The sequence below is a fragment of the Phasianus colchicus genome, chromosome 1 (assembly GCF_987193195.1).
Source record: "Phasianus colchicus chromosome 1, bPhaCol1.hap1.1, whole genome shotgun sequence".
Lineage (NCBI taxonomy): Eukaryota > Metazoa > Chordata > Aves > Galliformes > Phasianidae > Phasianus > Phasianus colchicus.
The window spans coordinates 156,493,396-156,519,738 of NC_143436.1; the positions used below are offsets into that span (position 1 = coordinate 156,493,396).

Consider the following 26,343-nt stretch of genomic DNA (forward strand, 5'->3'; position numbering starts at 1 on the left):
TAGTGATGTTAAATTGAAAAATTATTGACTCGAATCAGTTGGTTTTAGTTGGTGTAACATTCAGTGTTCATAATCATAATACAAATTCAAATCTCCTATTTGGTAAGTATTTTTTCTTTACTGATTGTAAAATGTGGATGAAAGGTTAGTTGTGGTATTTAATTTTCCTGATAAGAATGAAACAAAATATTCAGAATATATTCAGACTCATAGAATCACAAGGTTGGAAACAACCTGCAAGATCATCTAGTCCAACCGTCCTCTTATTTATATTGTTACCACAAGCTACTAAATCATATCTCGTACCTCCTCATCCAGACACCTCTTGAACACTGCCAGGGATGGCAACTCCACCACCTCCCTTGGCAGGCCATTCTGTGTCTGATCACTCTCTGAGAGAAAAAATTCTTCCCTATGTCTAATCTAAACCTCCTTTGGTACAACTTGTGGCCATTTCCTCGGGTCTAGTTCGTTGCCTGGGAGAAGAGACCAAACCCCTCCTCATCACAACCTCCCTTCAGGAAGTTATAGAGTGCAATAAGGTCTAAGGTTTACGGGCTGGTTTGGCCCAGTTCTGTGACTAGTTGTAATAAATGTAAACAGCAGGACAAGGGGAAATGGTTTTAAGTTGAGGGAGGGAAGATTTAGGTTGGATGTCAGAGGGAAGTTCTTTACTATGAGAGTGGTGAGTTGCTGGAACAGGCTGCCCAGAGAGATTGTGGATGCCCCATCCCTGGAGGTGTTAAAGGTTGGATTGGATGGGGCCCTGGGCAACCTGGTCTGGTATTAAATATAGAGGTTTATGGCCCTGCATGTTGGCAGAGGGGTTGGAGATTCATGACCCTCGAGGTCCCTTCCAACCCTGGCCATTCTGTGACTCCGTGATTCTGTGAAATGTGGTAGAACAATGGGCCACAGTAATTTGCTTTTCCAGAGATCTCAGACATTGTCTTAAAGTACTGACTTATTTATTGATAATTTTTTCTCCATAAATACAGTTGGAAATTATTTCTCTAGCTTCTTTACTTTTATAATGTAGAAATCAAATTTACAAATGAGTTATTTTTATCTTAAATTTATAAATGGCAATTTCATATCTATGATCTAGTATTAAATTGGAGGTTGGTGGCCCTGCCTGTGGCGGGGCGTTGGAGCTTCATGATTCTCGAGGTCCCTCCCAACCCAAGGCAGTTTGTGATATCCCTGGTAGACTTCTGCTATTTCACATTTTGGTAAGATCACTTTACATTTATCAGTATTTCAGGCTTCATTTATTTTATATTATATTATTGAGTAATGGAGATAAGCACACACCCTTGCTGAAATGTGTAAAGGTTTTTTTCACCATGATACACCGTCACAGAAGATTCTGTCATTGGCAGCATAGGCAGGATTTTTAACATCTATGACAGCATCTTGTTAACTGTACTCAACTCCTTATTGAAAAGAATTGATTGTAAGGCCAAAGTGGTTTCAAGAAAATAAATGAATGTGAACTCAAGTGTTTCAGGACATTTAGTTCTTTAATCTGATGCACCATCATTCAATTTGCACATGAAGCAATGAAGGCTCATGATACCTATGCCAGCCTGCAGCAGAGATGTAGAATTATCTTTTCCTTGTTAACTGTATTTAGAAGTCAAATGAGAACAAGAGAGAAGTTGTACTTCAGTCAGAAGGTTTTGTGCAGACTGGAGATACAGTGGTTCCCTTGTCTATTCTTAGTGCTAGATATGTTTTCTTCAGTCCAGTAAAGCAGAAGCTTAGAACATAAATGCCAATACTGCTATCTTTTTGTGATTGGGCTGAAAAGCTCAAATCTTCAGCTCTCTTCACATTCTTCATACATGTAGAAGTGTGCATATGTGCATTTGCATATGTGCAAATGTTTTGTCTGCAAACCAAATCCTCTGACAGTGCCAAAGTATTGGTCACTGTCTATGACGTGGTGTATGAGCCAAGGTGAAAATTTGATCATCTACTAGCTGCTCTTCAGAATTCAGAATTGTCTATGTGACATAGTAGTTGAAAGACAATTTTCAGAAGGAAAAGCTACCTGAGGGAAGAGGGTGACTGCTGCGTAGTCTGTGACCTCAGTGATTATGACTTAGACCCATGGACCTGCACTGGGCCAAGCTGGTGGTCATGGCAGATTCTGTCAATGACCACTCGTCAAGGCAAGGTAACCAATCAGACCTCAGGACTGTCAGCAAAAGCAGAAGACAAGACTGGAAAAACTGACAAACCTACAACATAGTTCAGGGCAGGTCTACATTCCTAGGAGTGGCACATATGGGCCATTGGCTGAGGGATAGTTTGGTCATAGCCAGAGATTACCCTTAGATTAGATGAAGATGGTCAAGACTATTAGGATTTATTAGTGCACTCAAGACTCTGACAACTACTATTTTCATAATATACTTCCTTTTCCACTGAATTACAGGAGAAATGCTCCATTCCCACCCTAAATCTCAGTGTAGACTGGAAAGGCTCCTTCAAAATGTTGTCATCCACTCCACTATCTTCTGTTTGTTTTCTTGGGTGGCTTCCAGGGTCCAAACTGTTTCTTAAGAAATTCTGTTCTTTGGCAAGCTCTTTTGAACAACCCTGCCCCAGCTTCTGGCAGGTGTTTTTCAGGGGTTTCTCTTTGGCTTCCTCACCTTTTGGCTTCCTCACCTTTATCTCTTCTCTTCAAGCAGCAGAATCCACTCACATTCAACTTCTCTTTTGATCAAGGTGATTCACAGATCTTATCCTATTTAGGTCTCTTTTCCGTGTTTCAAGTCAAATTATATCATATCTTTCTTGCACCTTCCTGTGCTTGTCTGTCTGTCAGCTTAAGCATAACACAATGAAAAGGGCATTCAAGTCTATTACCAAAAGGATGTCACTGCTGAAATAGCAGGATATAGCAAGTGCACGTCACTGCCTCACCTGCCTCTGTATCCATGAAACCATGGTATGGATTAAACTTGCTGTAAAATGTCTTGTTCCTTCCATTCACATAGTTAATATTAAAATCCAGATTTAGTCTGTCTCTTGTCAGTGTAATGACATTTTCCTCAGTGCTCTCAAATATAAACTTTTTTTTTGTCAGAAATACAGAAAGAAATTGGTAAGATAATTTTTCCAGCATAGGACTTTGGCAAAGCTACTCCTCTTTATAATCTCTCCATTCATCTCTTGAGGTCACTGATCCTATTGAAAACCTAGAAGTCCTTAAAAGCAGCTAACTATTAGACTCAGGCAAAACACAGGCATTATTTTAGCAGTACTGGCCTTCCCTACAAGCCCAAGCCCTTTGGAGTTAAATACATCTTCACATAAGTGAAAGTGACTCTGAGCCATTGTACCTTTGTTTGTGATGAGAAGTCCTTGAGCTTACCAGAGGCTCAGCATCCAGGTGCCACGGACTAGCATGCACCACGCTACTGAGTGCCACCCTCTTCTGTACGAAATTTATATTGTAGGGAGAATAGTGAAAAACAACCTAAACAGTAACTTGGTAATTAGGTCTTGTGGACAAGCATGGGCCATCTGGTCCTCTTTTATTTAGCAGTAATAGTTAATAAGATGGGATGGACATCGTATGAGTGCCATTAACGCTGTCCTGGCTGTAAATAATGCTTTGAGGTATGAGGCAGATGAATTGGATATTGAAAAAAAAAGTGCAGCTCAGTACAGGTTAAATATTCTTGCTGAGGAGAAGAACGGAGTGGAGGGAAGATATGCTAAAAAATAGCATACAAGAGTGTTTTATTTAACTAAGCCAAACTTATCAGTCATATTCTCCTTTTCATTTGGATGGGCACTTAGCAGGCTAGATAAATATATACCTACACCTCTAGCCTGTTTTTGATTTTACTGATATGCCACTGAAATTGTTTGCTGTGTTGCTCATAGTAACAGCAGTGAGAACTGAAGAACTCAATTCAGGTTCCTGAAGCAATTTCCCTTGGAGATAATTTCTGTAGTTAGGAATTTTGGTTAATATTCACATAAGAAATCAGTTTTGTACGCTAAAGCAGTCATCCTACTAAATATAAGTTCAATTTTTCATACTATGAGTGTTACTAGTATTATGAAAAACATTTTATTCAGAAAACTGAGTCTCAAAAAGGCAGCACTTATTTCCTTTTCCAGTAATTATGTAGAGGAAAACTATGTAATTAGGAAGTCCATTTGGCAAAGCAGGCATAAAAGCTAGTGGTCACTGCTGTGCCATACCAGCTGATGCTATCAGCAAGCACTGTTTTGTAGATTGCTTGATTAAATGCTTTTTTTGGTTATTATTTCAAATCCTCAAATCAGTATTGCTTCTGAGTTACTCTTTTTTTACAAGTTCAATATTAAATGATTGACTATTAGAGGTTAAAAATAGTGGCTTTTTGCATTACTTTTGTGTGATCATTAAATAAGACTAAGATGAGAAAAGGGGAAGCTGATACTTTGTTTCAGTAACATCATAACCACATTAAAATAAATTAGATACTGTGGTCCTTTCCTAATCAAACCATAAAGAATTCTCAACTAAGATGATTTCCTTTCTCTGTGCAGCCCTGCTTTTGTTGTTGAATCTTTATGTGAAAAAGGTAAACGGTACTCTTAATGCAGCCTAGGGAAAGGGTTGGGCCATACCATCCATCTTCCTGTGTGACTGGAAAGCAGTAGGCAATGTCTGATTCCTATTGAGTATGATTTAGGTGGCACATCTGGCCACCAGCCTGGAGCTTGAGTTTGAGAAGGCGTCTCTGATTTAGAGTGATGACATCTGTGAGACAGAGCCACTATTTATACACACACACAGGAAAAAAGCAAAAAAGAAAGAGGCATAAAAAAGAGACTGTCACTCTTGTTTAAGCATGCAGAAAACTAGGTGCTTTGCTAGGGTCTGAGCAGGCTGATACCTGTACAAAGATCCACTGGTATTTTTTATTTATTTTTTGCTCCGATTAACAGAGAGAATGTAAGATTGCCCAGAAATGGGGATACTGAGGTTTTGCTGTTCCTTGTTCTACTCCTACAGGAAGTCACATCACTGTAGATAGCATGAACTTCATCAACTCCAAGTATGCTGTCTGAATGAAACTCCCACAGTGACTCCTTAGTAGCTCAGTACATTCTGTTCACAGGGAATTCTAGTGCGGACAGTTTGTGTATGTCCCTTCAGGCAATAGGAATGTGTTCTATTTTCTTAATACCATAGAATAGAGGCAAAAAAAAAAAAAAAAAAAAAAAAAAGAATGAGAAGTCCATTTTGTGTGCTCATCCAGGTGACTTAGAACATTTTTTGAGATGCTGAAGTAAAAGTGAGACTGCTTGATGATGAATATTAATTTAAGAGTCAGAAACTACAGTGCTGCTTTGAAAGAATTTGAAAGACTGCTGTAAATGAGCTGATGAACTTGAAACCCCCATACTGATATTTTTACCAGTGCAAGTCAAGTAAACAAGTGAAATGGCATGAATGTTATTCTTGCTTCTACACAGGGAATGTGACAAGATCTGGTACAGTTGTACATATTCATACTGTTGGGGTAATAGTCATTATTGGCCAATTTTTATATTGGTAATATTCCTGCAGTGTAATTTATATCCACCATTATTAAAAAAATATTACTGTAGAAGCAGTGAGATCCAGGAGAAAAAAAAAAAAAAAAAGAGAGTACAAACTGAAAACAAACAATGGTGTTTAATTGGATGAAGTAGTTTTGGAGAAAGAAATGATGCCATAAAATACCCAACAATGGTAGATAGTACTGTAAATGGACAATAAAGACTAGAGCATTCTGAACAGTTACAGTGTAAAGATGTTCATACATCTTCAAAAACTGCTTTCCTGATCATGTGCTACTAGGTATTTCCATTTCAAAATGACTATTACTAAAACTCCAATTGAAAGTGTGATTTTGTATGGTTGATGTGTAAGATGCTGCTTACTGAATAAAGTTATGTTCTAATAACACACGTAGCAAACAGTCTTTTAATAGAACAGCCAGCTTTATGATTAATGCCTATATGTCTTCTATTTGCATCTCACCTCTGTAAGAAAAGATGGTTTTATTAAAAGTACAGATCCCCACTGAATGCTCAGATATACATTTTGAACACAAACTCACATAAGAATTAACCTAGCCTTTAGCTCTGATCTACGACTAAAATTTCTATGTGTTTTTTGGGGCAGTAGATTTCAAGTTTTGGAATCCTTTCTTATTCTATAGAGACAGCATTATGTAAAGAAGAGAAAATGTTTGTCTTGTTTGGTGAAAGGCAGAATGCTGTCCTTAATATTGGTGTTCTTACTTATACTTGAGTTTACCTTGTCTTTGTTCACTGACACAACAAAGTGCTTCCTGCCAAATTTTGTCTGAGATTATGAGGTCTTATTTGAGCCTCATGGAGTCTTTTGATGTAAGTTTATTTTTTCTTAGGATGTACCACACTGAAATATATAATGTTTATAATATCTGCATGCATGTAGTCTTTGTTTTAATCTTAGTTTCTTCTAAGTTAAGCCTAACAGACTAAGAAGAAATCAACTGACATTCCTCTGTGTTGACAGCTGTAGGACAACTGAAATTAAATTTGTTGTAGTCATTGCTTTTCTATTAGAAAAATACTTGGAACAATTACAGAATAAACTTCTTTGAATACAAAATGACACTGTGCATGTGATCTTAGCCAGAAGATACCTAAGATGGTATCATATGTTGGTTAATAAATCACTTCTATTTTTTGTCTTCTTCTCTGGACAAGTCTCATTCCCAGGGACAGTGCAGCAATACGAGAAGTACGCAGGTTGTGAATGTGTACCACTGAAACCTTGGTGGCTTTATGTAATGGTTCTTCAGCTAAACTGATGTTTGCTTGAGAGCATACTGACATTTATCTGTCATATGATGCCCTCAATCAACCTGACATTATTTATTACTAATGGCCCGTAGGAGAATTCTTTGTCACTGTGGATCTCAGAAGAGAAAAGAAGATCTATTGTCTCTTTTTCCTTCTAGGTGTGCTTCTACATACCTGGAAACACAGACACTTTATTTCAGAAGAAAGGTTCTGTACATTTGTGTCACCTCTGATTCCAATCTCTTTCTGTTTCTTTGATATGTAAATAGATGACCTGATGCAATCAGTAAAAAATGTTCTTTAAACTTTATTCATAATACAATCAAGTAATGGATCAGCTGATATCAAATCTCTTTTGCTCTTGACATGTTTATCTATCACTTTTACAAATTGATATTTGAGGTAAAAACTAACAATGGAATTTTATTTTAAATATGTGCAACTCATAAATCAGTATGATTTTCTTCAAATTTATTTTGTCATTCAACACATTCTGTGTTTTGTTTCAGTAGTTATTTTATCAAATAATCAGACATCACTGGATTTGTTTTAAACCTCACCCATTGCTCCCATAATATGCTACAAATCAGTTCTCCCTCCAGTACAGAATGCTCTTGGTGTGACTAGAATCTGTATCTGTCAACAGGGAAGACCCTCACATCTGTGGGATGATGTTGTTGATAAGCATTCTCATTCTCACAGTCTCCTACCAGCTGACCTGTGTAGGTGAGTTCCTGCACACTCAGATGGTGAGCATCCTATAGCTCACTGACTCAGGAAGTGAGATCAAATTTCCCAAATCCATCTGGCAGTTCTAAGGTTCAGCCTCCAAACCCTAAGGACAAAAATGAAATTATTGCTTTCAGTGCATGACTGAATCTAAACCACTACAGGAATAATTTTGATGTTCTGTTGTTGTTTATGCTGTGTTTTTTTGTGAAACTAATTTTTGTGAAATTAATATATTAATTAAATTAGCTGTGTATAATCGTAATTTGTTTACAAAATCATTTGAGATCTTGCAGTGGCATAGTTGAGTCTTGTCATTTACTACATTAAAATATGTTATTCTCACAATCAGTATAGTAACAGAACTATACCATTTTAGAAGTGTCTCTTACATTGTTTTACCTTCAAAAGTATCTTTTTTTTTTTTTTTTTGTCAGTTTTATTGGTACTTTTAATTGTTACTGGAGAAGTAAAGGAAACACCTATATGTTCGTTAGCTGGACTACTTAATCTCACTAGCCTTTCCAGGTTATAAGATAAAAGATAAAGTGTATGTAATTGTGAATCGATTGTGTGTCATAGCTGAGCAAATAGTGACGAATACTTCCTATCAATATTAATTGACTTAGGATTCAAATACAATCAATATCATTTTATAGAAGCTTGTTATGGTAATCTACTGCTTAGAATTTACTATTAAGAACACCCAAAAAAGTGTATTCTTATCTAAAATACTTGGATTGTCTGTGGAAATGAATTTTGATTATAGATTGATTGTACAAAATATACTTCACAATTTGCACTGGCCTACATAATATGAATTGTAAATACTGTAAATGCCCGTAGTTCAGTCCTGCTATGTGGGAAAGACTGAATCTTCCTAAGGGATGGTCTATAGAGAAAAAAACCTCAAAGTAAGTTAGCATGTGAGTTTCCAGTTCACTAGACATTTCATAATTCATCTCCATGTGGATACCTTACATCAGTTGGCTTACACTACTTCAAAAACTGAATCTAAGCATTTCTGTTCCATCCCATGTTAGCGCATGTTTTTTGTTGTTGTTGTTGTTGTTGTTTTTGTTTTTGTTTTAAGTTTTGGTAGTTGGTAGATGATGTTGTTGATAAGCATTCTCATTCTCACAGTCTCCTACCAGCTGACCTGTGTAGGTGAGTTTCTGCCCACTCAGATGGTATGCATCCTATAGCTCACTGACTCAGGAATTGAGATCAAATTTCCCAAATCCATCTGGCAGTTCTAAGGTTCAGTCTCAGGAATTGAGATCAAATTTCCCAAATCCATCTGGCAGTTCTAAGGTTCAGTCTCCTGAACCTCCTGGGTTTATTTCCCAAACTGCTCCATACCCAATATGATGGATTATTGCTTTCTGTTTAAAAATGAAGCAAAGTTCTCATTTAAGATGTTCATTGATAGTTACTTTTTAATCTCTTGCACACCAGAAAATGAACATTTTGATTTTTCCTTCTCAGAACTCTTTATGCCCTGTATCTTCCTTTACCTATACCTTCCTATTATCTGAAGTAACTGCTTTCATTTTTATTTATTTATTTATTTTTACAGGAATACTACATAATCTTGGGATATTCTCAATCAGTATTGCACTGCTTTCTTTTTTTTTTTTTTTTTTTCTTCTTCACAGAATCACAGAATCATAGAATGGTTTGGGTTGGAAAGGACCTTTAAGATCACCTTGTTCCAATCACCCTGCTATAGGCAGGGATACCTCCCTCTAGACCAGGTTGCTCAAAGCCCCATCCAGCCTGGCCATGAATGCTTCCAGGGAGCACAGCCTCTCTGGGCAACCTGTTCCAGGGTCTCAGCACCCTCACAAGTAAAGAATTTCTTCCTGATATCTGATCTAAATCTACCATCTTCCAGGTTAAAGCCACTTCCCCTTATCCTGTTGCCACATACCCTCATAAAATGTCCCTCCCCAGCTTTTATGTAGGCCCCCTTTCAGTACTGGAAGGCCTCTATAAGCTTCCCTTGGAGCTTTCTCTTCTCCAAGCTGAGGAGCCCTAGCTCTGTCAGCATGTCCTTGTAGGGGAGGTGCTCCAGCCCTCTGATCATTTTCATGACTCTCCTCTGGATCGGCTCCAACAGCTCCATGTCCTTCTTATGTTGAGGGCCTCAGAACTGGTTGCAGTACTCCAGGTGGGGTCTCACAAGAGCAGATGGGCAGAATCATCTCCCTCAGCCTCCTGGTCATGCTGTTCTTGATGCAACCCAGGATACAGTTGGCCTTCAGGGCTGCAGGTGCACGTTGCCAGCTCATGTTGAATCTTTCATCAAACGACACTTCCAGATCCTTCTCCTCAGGGCTGTCCTCAAGCCATTCTCTGCCCAACCTGTATGTGTGCTTGGGATTGCCCCGACCCAGACGCAGGACCTTACACTTGGCCTTGTTGAACTTCATGAGGTTGGCATGGGCTCACTGCTCAAGACTAACCAGGACCCTTTGCTGCAGGGCAGTTCCTCCTTCTGTGAAACTGGTGAAATTCGAACAACAACATAGTGGAAAAGGAGAAAAAAAAGCGAAGTTCCATCTCCATATGTGTAATAACTTAGTCATATTTAAGAGTGGTTTCTCCTTGAAGTCTGGAGGCTTGACTTCAACTTCTTTTTTAGATTTCTGTATTAAGATCATGTGTTTAGAGATTTCTTTCCTGTTTTTCAGATGGGTGTTCTAAATTTGGTCTATGGGTGCTATTTGCTGGAACTATCTATAGCTCCTTCTGTTGAACATTTTCTTTATACAAATATTTTATAATTTAAACATTACAATCCATGTGAGAGTCATAACAAGCTGCATGCAGAATCCTTTCCCTTTTCCTCAGAGAGGAACCAGGACTTTACTCTGATAACAGTAAAGTATTCTGCTGATGTGTGAATCTGGGTCCCAAGGATACACAGCTATGTGATTTTGTAAATGTCTATCGGCACAACACAGTCATTTACTAAGTGAATCAGTATTTGAGAGGTGAATTTGAAGATCTCTGTTATGCTTGCATATTGAAGGGCAACTGAGCACCTATGCTGATGTGTTGCTTACATAGAAAAAAATGTGTTGCTTACATAGAAAAAAATGGCTATCATCACCATGTCCAACCCCTCAGATCGGTTCTGGGAGTCAGGCTGCTTCCCTGGAATACAAGAGGTTTGTCACAAGACCAGTATCAACCACTAGAGATTTTCACTGATAGCTCTTGCATACTTATGGGACTTACTAGATTATAGCCAAGGATCAAACAGAAGGAAAAGCACTGGGAAAACCCATGGAATTAATGTCTCTAGATGTTTAGTGGATGCAAAATCTCAAAAGTTACATATATTTGAACACTGCAGATTCTAAATCCATTCTGTCCCTGAAAGATTTTCAGAACTTAATAAAAATAAAATAAAAAGGACTTTGAGGTGCACATTCTGCCTGCTGCTTTGCCTCCTGCTAAGTCTTCCTGCTATTAAACAAAATATAAGGGTCCATATCTTCATTAAAAAAAAAAAAAAAAAAAGGTTCCTAATACTCTGTGCATCTCCATTTTTTTTTCTCTCCAACCTCTGACAGAGTTTTGGCAGAAGGTTATTAACTGTTCATAGTCTCTCCTGTTTTAGCAGTACAAGGTTATTTAAATGTTAATGGTCTTGTTCAGTCTCTGGCACTGAGTGCTTTTGCCCATAAAATGGAAGATTTAATCTGCACTGAAGGTTTTGGTCAAAGGTAAAGTTCAGAAAATTAAGAAGAATTCATAAGTATAACAAGATAGAGTCCCTAGTCTGTTTTACCTACTTCCACCATTTCAGCCTTATCTTGCAACATTGCTTAAGACACATTTGTGAACTCTCCCTCAAACACCATCATTCCTTAATCAGTCATAACGAAACAGTTTCTGTTCTAATTTAAACTCAGATAGTTCTACTTCAGAAGACGTCAAGTTAGCGAATGCTATAGCATGTAGATTTTAGAACATTCTTGCCCTGGAAGAAACTTAGGGAGCTGACCTTGAATGTTTTCTTTCTTCCAATTGTATGATAACTAAGTAACTAAGTAATTTCCTACTTTTTGACTTTTGTATAAAACAGTCCTTTTTTTTTTTTTTTTTCCCTGCAAAACAGAAGAATATCAGGCTGCCCTAAAGAAAGAAGCAGTGATGTCAATATGCTACAGGGATGTATGAATAGCTAATATAAACAAAAGTCTGTAAAAGAAACATGATATATATTTTTCTAATACACAGTGTCTATATACAAACATTATATGAATATATATATGCATACATACACTTTTTTTCTCTGACTGTTTTTGAAGATAACTTTCCCATTAGGGATTTACTTTTTGAAATATTAATAGTACTAGTAATTCAGATCTGCATGTCTAAATGTGATTTTTATTAAGTGCTTGAAATAACTTTTTTCCTCTAAAAGCAAGACATGATTTATGGCATTAGGAAGATGTGCAAAATCTTAAACAATAAATACTGTCTCTATATTAAGTATTACATCTTAATTTTAATCTGCTGATGACTGAATGGCATTTTTTTTCCAAATGGCACTAGACTGGCTTTTTAGTAATTTGTTCAAGTGTGTAGAAGGTAGATAAAACATTAAAAAGCTGTGACAGGTCAGGTTTAGTAAGACTAAATTATATCTGATACTAGGAAGAAATGGTCAGAATAGCATTACTGAAGCAGAGGGGATGGAAAGGGGGGAAAAAAAGTAACCTTTTTGTTTTTGTTACCAGGTGGGGAATGAAAATGGCACCTCTAAGCCTTGAAGCAGAGATCTCTATCATGTCAAGATCTTTCCCTATTAAGTTCAGGTAATGTAATTAAGTAAAAAAAATGCTTGTCTGAATAATTTTGTTTTTGTACCAGCTAAGTTGGGAGAAGTCATATGAGTGTGATTGTGTAGTTGGAAATGTCTTCCATAGTTCACTTCAAAATCTGTCTCTTGGTGAGGTCTCTGGAAGCAAAGAAATAAAGTGTTTTATGACAAATAAAGGCAAAGCCAATACAGCAAGAAAAATGTGAAGGGTGCCATGGAGAAAACCCTACAAGAGAGCGTAAGGAGAAGAGGTCATCATCCTCAGATTAAATAATGTTTCCACAAGTTTGCCCACAGTCACATCTCATTTCTGATGCTCTCCATCCCCCAAGATATAGATTTGATGACTGGAAGTTTCTCAGTAATTGGTGAAGATATGATATCCATGTTAAAGTCATTCTGAGGAACAGAATGAGGTTGGAATCAGGTAAAAATTATCCACTGCTACTTTTCCAGTTGAATAAAGTGGAAATCATCTATTACTGTCAAACAGAGTTATTTTAGAAGTAATCGTTTCAGTAGAGTGAGGAGGATAAACGTCTTTTTGTCACTACCTTGGCAGATATTTAAGCTCTCCACATCCCTGCAGTGGCATTTTCTTGGGATTATGTATGTGAAACGTATCATTTACTCATCCAAGGCTGTGGTGACACTAGATATGCTGCACTAGAGTGGGCTTGGATGTACTCTGGCTATCTCCCAAGTCACAGCAGGCAATTCACTTAGTACGGTGTGTCCGCATGAGTGACTGATAACTGTGGCTCCATTTCTGAGAGCATTTGCTAGGTACAAACAGTGACTAGCAATATCATTTCTACTTCATTGTTTAATACTTTATTTCAACAAGTCTGACAAGGCCTAAATGTTTCTGCTGTGTCAGAAAAAAAACACTTGTAGTCGTAAAAAATGGAAGGCAAATGGCATGGCATCCATGGAAACATCTACTGGTGTTAATGAAATGAGCAGAAGAGCTCTGACTTAGGCCAGCACTGCAGCAGCAGTCCAGACCTAACTGGACTGCTAACATCATCTCACAGATGCTAACATCATCTCACAGATCCTACTGAGCTCTCAGTCAAAGGAGCAATGTCGGATGAAAGGACAAGTAGAGACCAGAAGGTAAAGGTGTTGGAGAACTTATGGCTCCTTGAGACCAGCTTTTCTGCTTTCCTGACAAAGGGCTTAAGAATCTTTAATTTCAGAAAAAACCTGCCTTATTCCAAGACCAAAGATGGTGCGTTTTGCAAATATCGTGCACACTTCCTGCCAGTTTCACTGGGTGTGCGTCCTCTAGGATAGCTACGCACATTAGCACTGGGCAATGGAAAATACACTGCCAAGAGACTTGCTGCTTGTGAAAAGTACCGGTGCTGTTAGCAAATACAGAGGATTTGGGAAACCTGTCCAATGTGATATCTAGTAAGCAGCATGAAATTTTCATGCAATTACAGAGTGAAATAAAATGTCAGATAGTCAAGAAAGCTGTTATCACTTATACTTTCCAGAGCCAAGCCTTGTCTTCAGGGGACACAGAGACTCCTGCTACACCACAGTCACAGCCCAGAGAAAAGTGACAGCAAACTCGATGCTGTTCTCAGCTTATCTGCCAAGAACGATGTAATGCTGAAGATGCTGATGTTCAATGACAGAAGCAGAAAGGAAAAATTGTTTCCTATCTAAAATCAAATAACTGAAGTATGAAACTACCCAATCATCTTGACTTTCATGAAGATCAGCACACACACAAAAAGCTGTAATTCTTATGCTCTCACATAAAATTACAGAGACTGTGATCTTACAGCACTTACCTTTGCTCATCGCTTGCCCTGTGCTCAACACATTGCTGAGGGCCCTTCTAGCAGTTTGTGCAGCATGGCAGGGAAGGTACAGCAGCTCCCATGTTCACTGGGGAGAAGTAAAATGTAATGACAGCTCTGATGAAACTGCAATAGCAAACGGCCACTTGAACAGCCTCAGAGCTTGGATGAAGAGAACAGCACTGAAGATCCACGGCTTCATGAACAGCTTCTTTGTTGTCAAACCAACATGATGTGACATTTATAAGGAATCTTCTGGGAACTGGGGGGATGTGCTGGAGTTTTTCCATGTCCAATAAATAGATTGCTTCCAGGTAGAGCTAGAGATCTCTGCTTCATGTGCTGAGTGAAGATTGATGATTTGGAAGCCACTTTGCTTGAGCTTCCTGAACCTTTCAAGAATCTCACAGAGTAAGAAGACAGAGTATCATTATTTCAAGCTAAAAGCTCATTTCAGGTAAATGTGCTACGTTTGAAGAATATTTCATCATATCCATAGTGGCCATAAAATATATGATTGGCTGTAGTGTACAACTGTGCAGATCTCTGCTGCAAACCTAGAAGAGACCAGTCTTTCAAAAGGCACTGCTGATGGGATAAAAGCCCTAAAATCTCTGGTACTGAACCATATGATATTTTCCTCAGCATCTACAAATGCACTTAACAGCCTGGATTTTCCATCAGCTCCTTGCAACTGTCATTGAGAGAGACACAATGCTTTAATAAGTCTTTAAGGATAAAAGAGTAACACTACCAACCAGATATTTGTCTCACTTTTCGAGTTATTTATAATTCATCCTCAGGCAAGACCTTCTGATAACAAGTCTGTTTTTAAGAGTTTTTTGGTGTCTGTCACTTTGTGAGCCCCTCCTTACATCAGGTGATTAGTGACTGGAGTTCTAACGCACTTTACAGGAGGAAAGCAAAAGAACCTGGTGCTAATCTAAAGCTCTCATACAGGACATTCAGTAACACATAAGAAGACAGAATATCTAAGAGTGCCAACAGAGATTCCCAATTTGTCATCCTGGTATTCTTCCCAGTGCCTTAAAATTACAGCAAAGGGAGACCAGCTTCTTAGAGGAAAATATGTCATGACAAATACACCTGAGAGAGACAAGGTTATTCCTGCCCCACTTCTCTGAGTCCAAGCAATACCAAGGCTGAAAATGTTTTTCCAGTAGGCACACACACAGATTACACATATATATATGCGCATATACATGCATATACATAGCTGGGCGCATAAGTCTTGGACAGACACTCAGAGTATCCACATGAACACAGACAGGATCAATATCCTAATCCTATTACCATCTCTTGCTGAACAAGCTGGAAGTCCACCAGTGAGATTACAGTGATGTACACATATCTACAAGGTGAGTCCAACAAGAAGATGGGCTCATGCCCTAGCTTCCAAGTCACATCACCAACTCATGGGCTCATCCGGCTTTACCTTCACTAACAATCACACACTCTCTCACACACTTGCATTCCTTCCAATTGCTGCACCATAGACACACATAGCCTCTAACTCATGGTTCAATTCCAGCTGCTGTACTCACACTCTAATACACACACTCGCACACAGAATAGAAAAGCTTCTCCCAGAGATGCATTAGAAAGGAAATTCAGAAGAAGACAGGACAGACTACACTGATCAGATGCAGGGCACACTCAGATAGATATATCAAGCAGCCCGTTATTTACAAGCAATTGCTTCTTTTTATCCCCTTACCACTTCACATTTTCATATTTGTTTCTTCAGAAAAACAGTTCCCAGCTTTGGCTCTTCCCATAAGTACTGTGCAATCCCTACGCTACTCTTTCTCTGTATCCTATGACCTGTCTCTCCTGCCATGGTCTCTCTGAGATCCCTTGTGAGTGGTTTATTACATAATCTAACACAACTGGGTCAGTGAGCAACTCAAAACTTAGTTGTGCACCTCAGCCAAAGAAATCAGTGTGAATGGAGAGTTGTTTCTGAACGTGCACTGAGGAATGATGAAGAAATTACATGAATTTAACATGCACTGATGTCACAAGAGATAAAGTACAAGCAGTAAGTTTATATGTATATGATTTTTTTAAATTTCCCTTTTCATTTCATGTAGAGAGAGCCTCATGAAGCTCTCAAGACTCCTGACGTCTTCAGACAATACTGTTTAGTTTCAAACCTGGCAGGACCACATTGAATTAAAGGTAACACATGCTAGATGGTCTCAGATTGATCCTGTCCATCTTTTCAGTGTGGTTCATACATAGGTATGTAGTATATGTATGTACCTAACAGCATAGAGCTGGTAGGTATAACATAGGACCCTGCAGAATATCTGCGACACTCCTGAAGGACAGCTAGGGCCTATGGATCTCAAGCAGTACTGGAAACAAGCATCCAGATAACTGAATGAAGAGGTTTTTTGTGCTCAAAATAGTGAATGAGGTATGGAGTGTTGTGAGGCTAACTATAGATGTGTGCATCAGAACAAAGTTAACAGCCCCATAGAAGAAAATCGGCTTGGCTGATGCTTAAACACAGGTTTCTTGTTGTGTTCAAGACTTCCTAGGATTTGAAAAACACCTGCATGAGGCTGGAAGATTTTGCACAAAATCAAAAGCTGTCCCATGCTCTTCTGGAATAGAGACTGGAGGCTGGAAAGGCTACTTAGGGCATTTCAAATTGTTCTAGGATGGATACTCTTATGAATGAATTGGTTTTCCTATCCTAATCCTCATTTAGCTCATCTAAATTGAAGACATTCAGTTAATTATTTCTGATGTAAGAGATTAAGAAGAATGGGAGAGGTGGGAGCTATTTAAATGGGTTTTATCAGGTATGCAACAGCAAGATATCTTCCTGCAGAGGAAAAAAAAAGACATGAGAAGTTTAATAACAGTCTATTAGCCTATTCCTGACTGTATAAAAAGCTGTTCAAAGACATTCAAGAAGGAATTTTTAAAAAGTGAAATAGGGTATAGAACATAGCAACAAATAGCAGAGGCAAGTGGGTAGAAATACAGCGAACAGAATGAGATTTCTTAAGTGAAGTAGAACACAAAAAATGACAAGAAAACTTCTACAAATGCAGCAGGAGGACAAAGGCAAGGAAAGGGTCTGTTGTCTGTTGTTATACCTTCTCCCCAAAAAAGTGTAATGTAGTAATTAATAAAATGTCTGGGTAATTAATAAAATGTCTGTAGTAATTAATAAAATGGCCTGGGTTGGAAGGGACCTCAGAGATCATGAATCTCCAAACCCCCACCACAGGCAGGGCCACCAACTTCCACATTCAATACTAGACCAGGCTGCCCAGGGCCTTGAACACAGACAGGGGGCATCCACAACCTCTCTGGGCAGCCTGTTCCAGTACCTCACCAATCTCATAGTAAAGAACTTAATTTCCAGTCAGAGACACAAGAAAACTTGTACATCTTGCCCAAGATGCCCAGAGAAGCTGTGGATGCCCCATTCCTGGAAGTGCTCAAGGCCAGGCTGGGTGGTCCTTTGGGCAACCTGATCTTGTAGAAGGTAACCCTTCCCACAGAAGGGAATTAAGTGATCATTAGGGTCCCTTCCAACACAAACCATTCTGTGATTCTGAGTGTGAAATGTGTACAAGCTCATTGTGTGGTAGAGATCTGAAAGAATGAGTCAACGTGAGAATCTGGTGCAGAAAAGCACATCTTGGTCTGAGCCATGCTGGACAAGTACTAATGTATGGCAATGGAAATAATAATTCTGCTATAGTTAGTATTGGTAAGGCCTCAACTGGAGCATCATGTTTCATTTTGGTCATTATACTTCATGAAGTGTGAAGGCAAGTTGGAAAGAGTATAGAGAAAAGAATGCAGAAGAATAAAAGGCCATGAAATCCAATAACTTTCTTTGATGGGTTGATTCCCTGTAGAATGACAAAAAAAAAAATCCCTGGATTTTTCAAACAAGATGGTTTTGGCAAGATTTAGGAGAGGGAAAAAAGCTGTAAGGACAGGAGAGCTGAAACACTGAAGGAATTCTGTTGAGGTTTCTTTACTCCAGGCTTCTAAACACACGCTGTACTATTGACTGTTGGGAATGTTTTAGTTAAAGTGGCTAGACACCACTAGCCTGGTGGATCACTGCATGCTCCTTCCAGTCCTCTGATCTGCGATTCTACATTCCTTAGTTCCTTGCTGTAGCTAACAACAAGGGAGCCAATTAGCAGTAATTGGGATGCAGCCAAGTTCCCGTTAGGAATAGTGTGATGCCTAAGAAGGTGTTTCATACAGGCCGCTAAACAGCTGTCAGATGGTAACAGTGCTCAGTTGCTACTGACCTAGGCTGAATTTATATTTTAGTAACTTGCAGTGAAAAGCTCTGTATGCCATTATCAATCCCATGGGCAATGTAGCTCCTGTTTTAGAGTAGTTTGACAAATGAGATTTAGTTTCCAGAGAAATGTTGCTAGGTAGCACCTTTTTATTCCTAGATATTAACTTATCACACCTCCCACTGTTTCTCTTTTCTCTCTGACAGAGTCAAATAGATATTAAGCAAGAGAAAAAAAAAAGAGGCAGAAGGGAAGGTGTTTTACTGCAATATGGTTTTATGTTGTTATCATAAAAGAGTTGAATTGGCCGTTCAAACAAAGAGAGAAACATACACAAAGCTCTGATGTTGTGAAATTACCAGGAGTATTTAATTTTCATGGAAATAAATGTCCTTTAAAAATATCTTTAGAGGTCTGTGTAAGTATGGTTTGAGATTCTCAAGCTTTCTGCTGGGAGTCCTCTTTTATTGTTTTGTAGAAGTTTTATATTACCACTCTGTCTACTCACTGCTGATACTAAACACACAAAACAAAAGACAATAGCCCTTCTCTCCCTTCCCCCATGGAAAAAAATGTTAAAAAAAAAAGAGAAAAAAAGAGGAAGGGAAGGGAAGGGAAGGGAAGGGAAGGGAAGGGAAGGGAAGGGAAGGGAAGGGAAGGGAAGGGAAGGGAAGGGAAGGGAAGGGAAGGGAAGGGAAGGGAAGGGAAGGGAAGGGAAGGGAAGGGAAGGGAAGGGAAGGGAAGGGAAGGGAAGGGAAGGGAAGGGAAGGGAAGGGAAGGGAAGGGAAGGGAAGGGAAGGGAAGGGAAGGGAAGGGAAGGGAAGGGAAGGGAAGGGAAGTTGTTGACAGACTTTTGACAGCAAATAATTAACTAAAAAATTAGCTGTGTTCATTTGTTAGCCAGACAAAAGTTCTAGGTGCAATATAAAAAGAAGATGATTTAACAAAAAATAGCGAAACCAAGTTGTTATGGTAACAGGATTTTGAAAGGATGCAGGTTTAAAAGAAAAAATAGGAAAAGGAAGAAAAGATTTATGCTACATCTGGTCTAATCACCATGGTAATACCCAATTGTTAAAGAAAAACACCTAATAAGGGTAATTTTACATCTGGCTTCAAACCTGTATGATATTTCACATCAACAAGGTTCCCGGATGTGAATCAAATCTTGCTCAAATATCTACCATGCTACACTGAGAGGGGAATACAACCGCAGGTTATGCTGAATTACTAATTTAATTTAATAACTTTTCACAAAATCACAGAATCACAGAGAATGGCCAGGGTTGGAAGGGACCTCAAGGATCATGAATCCCCAGCACCCCTGCCACATGCAGGGACACCAACCTCCTCATTTAATGCTAGAGCAGACTGCCCAGGGCCCCATCCAATCTGGCCTTGAACACCTCCAGGGACGGGGCATCCACAACCTCTCTGGACAGCCTGTTCCAGTACCTCACCCTCTCTCTGTAAAGAATTTCCCCCTGACGTCCAACCTCAATCTCCCCTCCCTCAACTTAAAACCATTTCCCCTTGTCCTGCTGTTATCTACCCTTCCAAAGAATTGATTCCCCTCCCCTCTGTAGGCTCCCTGACTTTTAAGCTACATTACTGTGAAAATTCAACTGTTTGCATTTGATCACTTGTGCTGCATACACTGTGCTTACTGATTTTGATAAATTTCTATTAGTGCACGCTAATTATCTGACATAAGTTAGTGTATACTTGCTTCTGTTTTTGTGCTACAAGCAGCACTGGGAAATGAGATGCTTCATCTCATTTGGTGCTGCAGTCTATTAAATAAAATCTCCACTGACAATTAGAATTGAGAATGTCTGAAGGGAACTTTGTCAGAGAAATAAAAGTCTGCCATGGATTTTGTAGTCCATGTCTTTCAATTCAAGTGAAAAGCACATCACATGAAAATCACCACCACCACTTCACCTTCTGAAAAACAAAGAATCTTAGAAAATATGTGTGGGAACCCATGCTATGGAGTCTCACATTATGTTTTGTTTATTTTCAGTTCATTAGAAAGTCTGTAGCTACACAAAATACCCCCAAATAAATACGTTTTTGATGGCATAACCCAACATGTTTGTAATAGCTTCATTTTGCCATTCCTTTAAATTCTCACATGCATTTTCTGATTTTTCATGTTTATGACCCTGCTTACACCTTCAGAGCCAGATATTTAGGTGGGTTCTGAGAGAGATCTTCATCTTTGCTAACAGCCATATTTTCTGAAAAAGGTGTTATTCTGGTAATTTAAGTTCCTATCTTTCCTGCCTCTCCCCACTTTTTGCCTTCATGTTCATAGTTAGAACATGCTTTTACAGTTAATTAATATATTTGTTTCACAGCCCATTAAAGACCATCTTTCTCCTTTTTCACTTCACAGTCTACTGTGCATTATTCTTATAATCACCCAGTGGTGCTCCTCTCCCAACAACTGTCACTAGGGAAAACTCTGCAGTGCTTATGTCCGCTTTCTTCCCAAACTGTCCGTGACTGGGGTTACCAGAGATCTCATAGGCTGTATGAAGATTCTTACAGTGCCGATATGATACTGACCTTAAGGGAGACAGCCTCTGGAGGATGGATGAAATACAGAAGGTATCCCGTAACTCGGGCCCTCCATGTGTTCATTAAACAAGCCTGATTCTGAGGAACTACAAACCCTAAAGTGGAATCTTCTTACAGGAATAGCAATTAAAGTTTTTACTGATTGCACTGCCATGAGTAAGGAATGCCATGTCATGAGAAAGACACAATAGGCTTTAAGATTCTAAGCAGCAAATTTAGAGAACTAATCTCTGTTTAGCAGCATGAATATTGTCTTTACTTTTAAAGTCCTCACGGTTTTGTTCTGTTTCACAGATCTTCTCAGACAGCTTCATTGCTCTTTTCTAATACTCTTAAACAAGCACCTTCATAATTTCTGTCATGTTTCCTCTGAGGCCAAGATGAATTTCAAGAAAACACTCTCTTTCACTTTTTATGTCTTGACTACAATTCATAATTTTACCAATATTGCTATTGGTCACAGACACCAATATCACATTCATGGTTCCCTTCTACTCCTCCAAATTACCTGTGCTCACTTGTAACCCCTGTTTTGACATATACACTGCAAGACAATGTCCTTCTATGTCTGGGCAGGGCATAGAATGAGAAGTCAAAGAAGGGCAACAAGGATTCTGAAGAATTATTGGAGAATATGCTCTACAAGGAGTGACTGAAGGAACTGGTGCTGTTTAGTCTGGGGAAGAGGAGGCTGAGGGGAGAAACTTATTGCTCTCTTCCAATATCTGAAAGGTGCTTACAGCAAGAGCAGGGTTGGTCTCTTCTCACTGGTGACAGGTGACAGAACGAGGGGAAATGGCCTCAAGTTGTGCTAGGGTGGTAAGTTTAGGTTGGATGTCAGGAAACGCTTCTTTGCAGAAAGGGCTGTGAAGCACTGGAATAGGCTTCCCAGGGAGGTGGTTGAGTCACCATCCCTGAACGTGTTTAAAAACCGTTTGGATGTGGTGCTCAGGGACATGATTTAGCGGAGGGTTGTTAGAGATAGGGTAGTATGGTTAGGTCACGGCTGACTCAATGATCTTGGATGTCTTTTCCAACCTGAGCAATTCTATGACTCTATGATTCTATGTCAGGAAAGTACAAGAGCATGAGGTCCTGTTGCTTTGATTTGCTTCTCTGCCCATTACCATCTTTCTCTTCTGAGCATGTCAGGCTCATATACACACACATACAATGTCTGCAATATTCCCCTCAGAAATATCCTTCACATTCAAAACCTTCCAAGGCTGTTAAAACAGTTTTTGGCAATAACTCAAACCTGTCATCTTATCTTTTCTAGAAAGGGGGAATTAGTTCATTTTAAACTGCTAAAGAAACTGTATGTGCTTCAGCCAGTTGGTCTTCAGTCTCAGAATACTTTTCCTGCAATGCATGGAAATAGGCATATTTCTTAAAAAGGCTGCATAATAAGTGGTGGTATTAATAACATTGTAGTGGGAAATCTGTATATTTTGGATGTCGTTTGCCTAGTAGGAATCACACTTAACATACTACTTTATCAATAACTCTTCTGATTTACTTAATTATAGGGAAAACAGCATTTTTTCATACTTTCCGGGTGGAAGAGGGATTTCGGAGTGCAAAACTATCTCACTGCAAATCTTTTAATAACCTTACACTCCTCTTCCACAAATTTGGAGGAAAACTAGATATTATAAAATGTTTCGTGTTCTTTCACTTTCAGCATGAGGACTGTCAGTTCTCCTGCCCACCTGCCTTAGACAGTTTTCACCTTCAGCTTCCTTTGGTTTGCACAGAATCACAGAATAGTTTGAGTTGGAAGGAACCCACAGGGATCAATGAATTCAGCCTCTGGCTCCACAAAGGGCCACCCAAAATCCAAACCCTTCATCTGAGAGCGCTGTCCAGGCATTTTTTGAACTCACACAGCTCAGTGCAATGCTCACTGCCCTGGGCAACCTGTTCCAGGGCCCAGATACCCTCTCATGCAGAGCCTTTCCCTGACACCCACCCTACCCCTCCCCTGACACAGCTCCATGCCGTTCCCTTGGGCCTTGTCACTGTCACACAGAGCACAGCTCAGCGCTGCCTCTCCACTTCCTTTGAGGAGCTGCAGTTGCCATCAGGCCTCCCAGATTAAAAGCCACTATACCACCATCAAAGTGTTCTCTTTAGAATGGCTGTTCACTGATGAAAAAAGGAAGAACAAATCATCATCCAGAATCTTACAAAACATACTTAGAGAATTTCTGGTCCAATTAGTGTTTACTGATCACTTAAACACTGAGAGAAAAAATTCCCACTCCCACAGTCATATATGAGTTCATATTCATCCAGGAAGAAAAATGATGTTAAATCAAGTCACTGGGATAAGAAAATATCTAGGGCATTAGATTAGAGGACAATACCACAAAGAGGTTTTCTTTATTTATATCTATGATGCCTTGTCTGCCAACATTCTCTACACTTAATCCATCATGTATTGCTACGCTTTTTTTGGCTACAGTTAAGTCTTTTCTTTGCAGTAAAGTTCCCCCTTTGCAGGCAAACTGCACTTTCAGAATAGTGCATGGTACTGCTGCAAAGAATCTGTCACTCTAACCTCCAGTAAAACCAAGGTCAGAATGCAATTATAGGGTTCAAGTGTTTGGTAAGTTATTTGCTTGCACAGACTGCTGATTGATTGTTCTGAAATTGCTATTAGGTAACTGCAAGAACCAGTGAGCAAAGAAAAACTAGAATGAAACAGGAAGCAGTAAACAAGGAAAACTTCTACAGGCTGTAAAGCTTGCGCATCAAGCTTGTACATTAACAAGGGCAATGCCAAGGAAAACATGAAAATACTGAAAAGCAAATAATGTCCAGTGAAACACCTAGTCAGTGGCACATAAACCTAAAATCCAGTATTCTATGAAACTCTCAATTCATTTTAACTTCTCCATGAAAGAGCAAAAGGAAAAAGATCACTGCTAGGCTCCACAGGCTAGTTATAGATCCTGCTAGTCTTCTTCTGCCCATGGCCAAAGACTACTTCGACTGTCAGACAGTTGTCTATACAAGATCAGGGTCAAGAATTCCAATCAGTCCCAGATTCTTTAATCCCTGTAATCCTCAGAAATCTTTCAGAGTAATTTTGGTAAGTATAGCAAAGCCTGCATACATTTGGGCTGCTTTTTCTGTGCATATTCACAGTATTTGTAAGAGGAAAAAAAAAAAAAAAGTCTAAGGATCTGCTGAGCTTGAAGGCAGAGTTATTAGGGAAAAAAAATCTGAAAATTGAGAATGAAGAACAATTTTCAATATAAACTATTACCTCTATATCAAGACCTATGAAAACATGTGTTTTATTTTGTCAGTAAATCATGTAGTGAGTCATGGTTGAAATATCCCTTTAAGTACTGGAGACTACAGAACTGTGATCCTGATGTGGATATTTTCTTTGTTTCCTGTCATGCAGGATTGCAGTGTGGGGGAATCTTTTATTCCTTACTGCCAAGACTCTGTGGAGGGCCAACATAGATCCTTATTGTACATCTAGCCATCTGCAGCTGCTTCCCTCTCCTCAGAAACTCCTAAGCATAGTCAAACTATTCTCTTTCCTCCAAGTCCTAGCATTTTTAAAATATCTTCCCTGGCACTGTTAGTATGCTGAGGAAATCTTTGGAAAATTTGTTCAAGGAAACAGAAACAGTGTTTGGTAAACTACTGCATTTTCTCACTTTGTTCACTTTTGACATAGATTTAAGCATGCGAGTTAGAAGTTTATATTTTATTATTTATGTTGTCTTTGAAGAGAGGCAGGTCTCAGAACAACAACCAAATTAAGATGTTTAAGAAGTATGTTATTAAATTACCTGTCTGGGTAAAGATCTTTGAAAGTCAATCTTCTGTGCTTTTGTTGGAAAGTGTACGGGACAGCCAGGAGGAGGGACTAATACAGGAGAAGGAAGAGACTGGAGTATTCCTGGATAAACTGAGTATGAAATGCAACATAATTTAGCTTGCTGTAATGTGTGGAGTCAAGGGCATCTAATACTTATGGAAAACAGAAGATCTAGTTGATAAAATCCAGATGTTCCAAAGCTATTTCTTTCTTGATGGCTTGTATTATGGCAGGCTCAGACAGAGAATATAAGACTTAGCCAAGGAGTATAAGGCACAGCCTATGACATGGATCATTAAAAAATGTTGGGATTATGAACTCATTCAATTCTTCAGAAATACTTGACTTATTCAAGTGCTGGATAGAATTTAATCCTTTATCTAAGATGAATGCTTTTGAGTGAAAATGGATTTCTACAGAATAGTCATCAAAAATCAACTGAAATAGTGACTCTCAGTAACTTAATTGTCAGTGGAAAAAACAGACATTTCCAAGATGAGACTGAAAACAGAAAGTCGTAGATTCAAGACAAAATAAATGATAGCCTAAAAATGCTTTTTCCTCTTCATTACTAGTAAGGAGAACTTAAGAGTAGTCAAGAAAGACCTAGAGAATTCTGTAGCATATGTCTAATTGGACACAACAGATCTTCTCTGATTGTGTATTACAAAGACTGGATCAACTGATTTGAGAAAAAAAGTGTTTTTTTCCAGATTATTTTAATTGTTGCACAATTAAATCACAAACAGCAAGACAAGCAACTTTAGTTTTCTGAGAAAAAAAAGTAGTGAATACAGGTCAAGAAATCACTATGTAGCTGCCTTGAGGCAAAGAAGCGGAGTATGTATCTTCAGTAGCATTTTACTGCAGACACCTAGACAAGGTAGTTATGTGAGATAACAGCACCTTTTTTCTTCTTTTTCCTTCTCTTCCCATTTTCCCTTCCCCTTCCTTCTTCCTTTTCCAGTTGCAGACTTCATACATGGAAGTAATATAAAAATAAATTTAAAAGATCAAACTATCCTAAAAATCTTTAATGCCTCACCACACAGTCAATGCTAACCAGAATATTTACTGCCACTGCTACAGACTTTTTGTGAGAACAGGGAAACAAAATACTATTCAGTTTGTTAGACTATGTGACACTCTAATGCCGTGAGAAACATTAGCCGTTTGCTACCTAGAGCATGTTAACGTTTTCTGAAGGTTGCTTTTGGTAGAGGTTGTCAGAAATATAAAAAAGACAATGAGAAGAAAATACTAAAACACCTTGATTCCTCAAATAGTGAATACGTTTGACAATTCCAGGTTATGCTGTTTTACATTGTAAAATGAGAAAGGAAGTGGGAAATATGAATCTGAAAT

The 26,343-nt window shown here is 38.8% G+C and overlaps 1 protein-coding gene and 1 long non-coding RNA gene across 4 annotated transcripts in view; one reads left to right on the forward strand and one right to left on the reverse strand.

Moving 5' to 3' along the window:
* LOC149920176 (uncharacterized) overlaps positions 1-14,204 on the forward strand; it is a 30,101-nt gene extending 15,897 nt beyond the window's left edge. Inside the window, exons 2-3 of the long non-coding RNA XR_016461492.1 lie at positions 12,339-12,416; positions 13,927-14,204. This is a non-coding gene — a long non-coding RNA (uncharacterized LOC149920176). The remainder of the gene's footprint in view (positions 1-12,338; positions 12,417-13,926) is intronic.
* The window catches only part of LOC149920177 (uncharacterized), a 57,801-nt gene that overhangs the window by 8,750 nt on the left and 22,708 nt on the right, over positions 1-26,343 (reverse strand). The gene's annotated exons all lie outside the window — the stretch shown is intronic.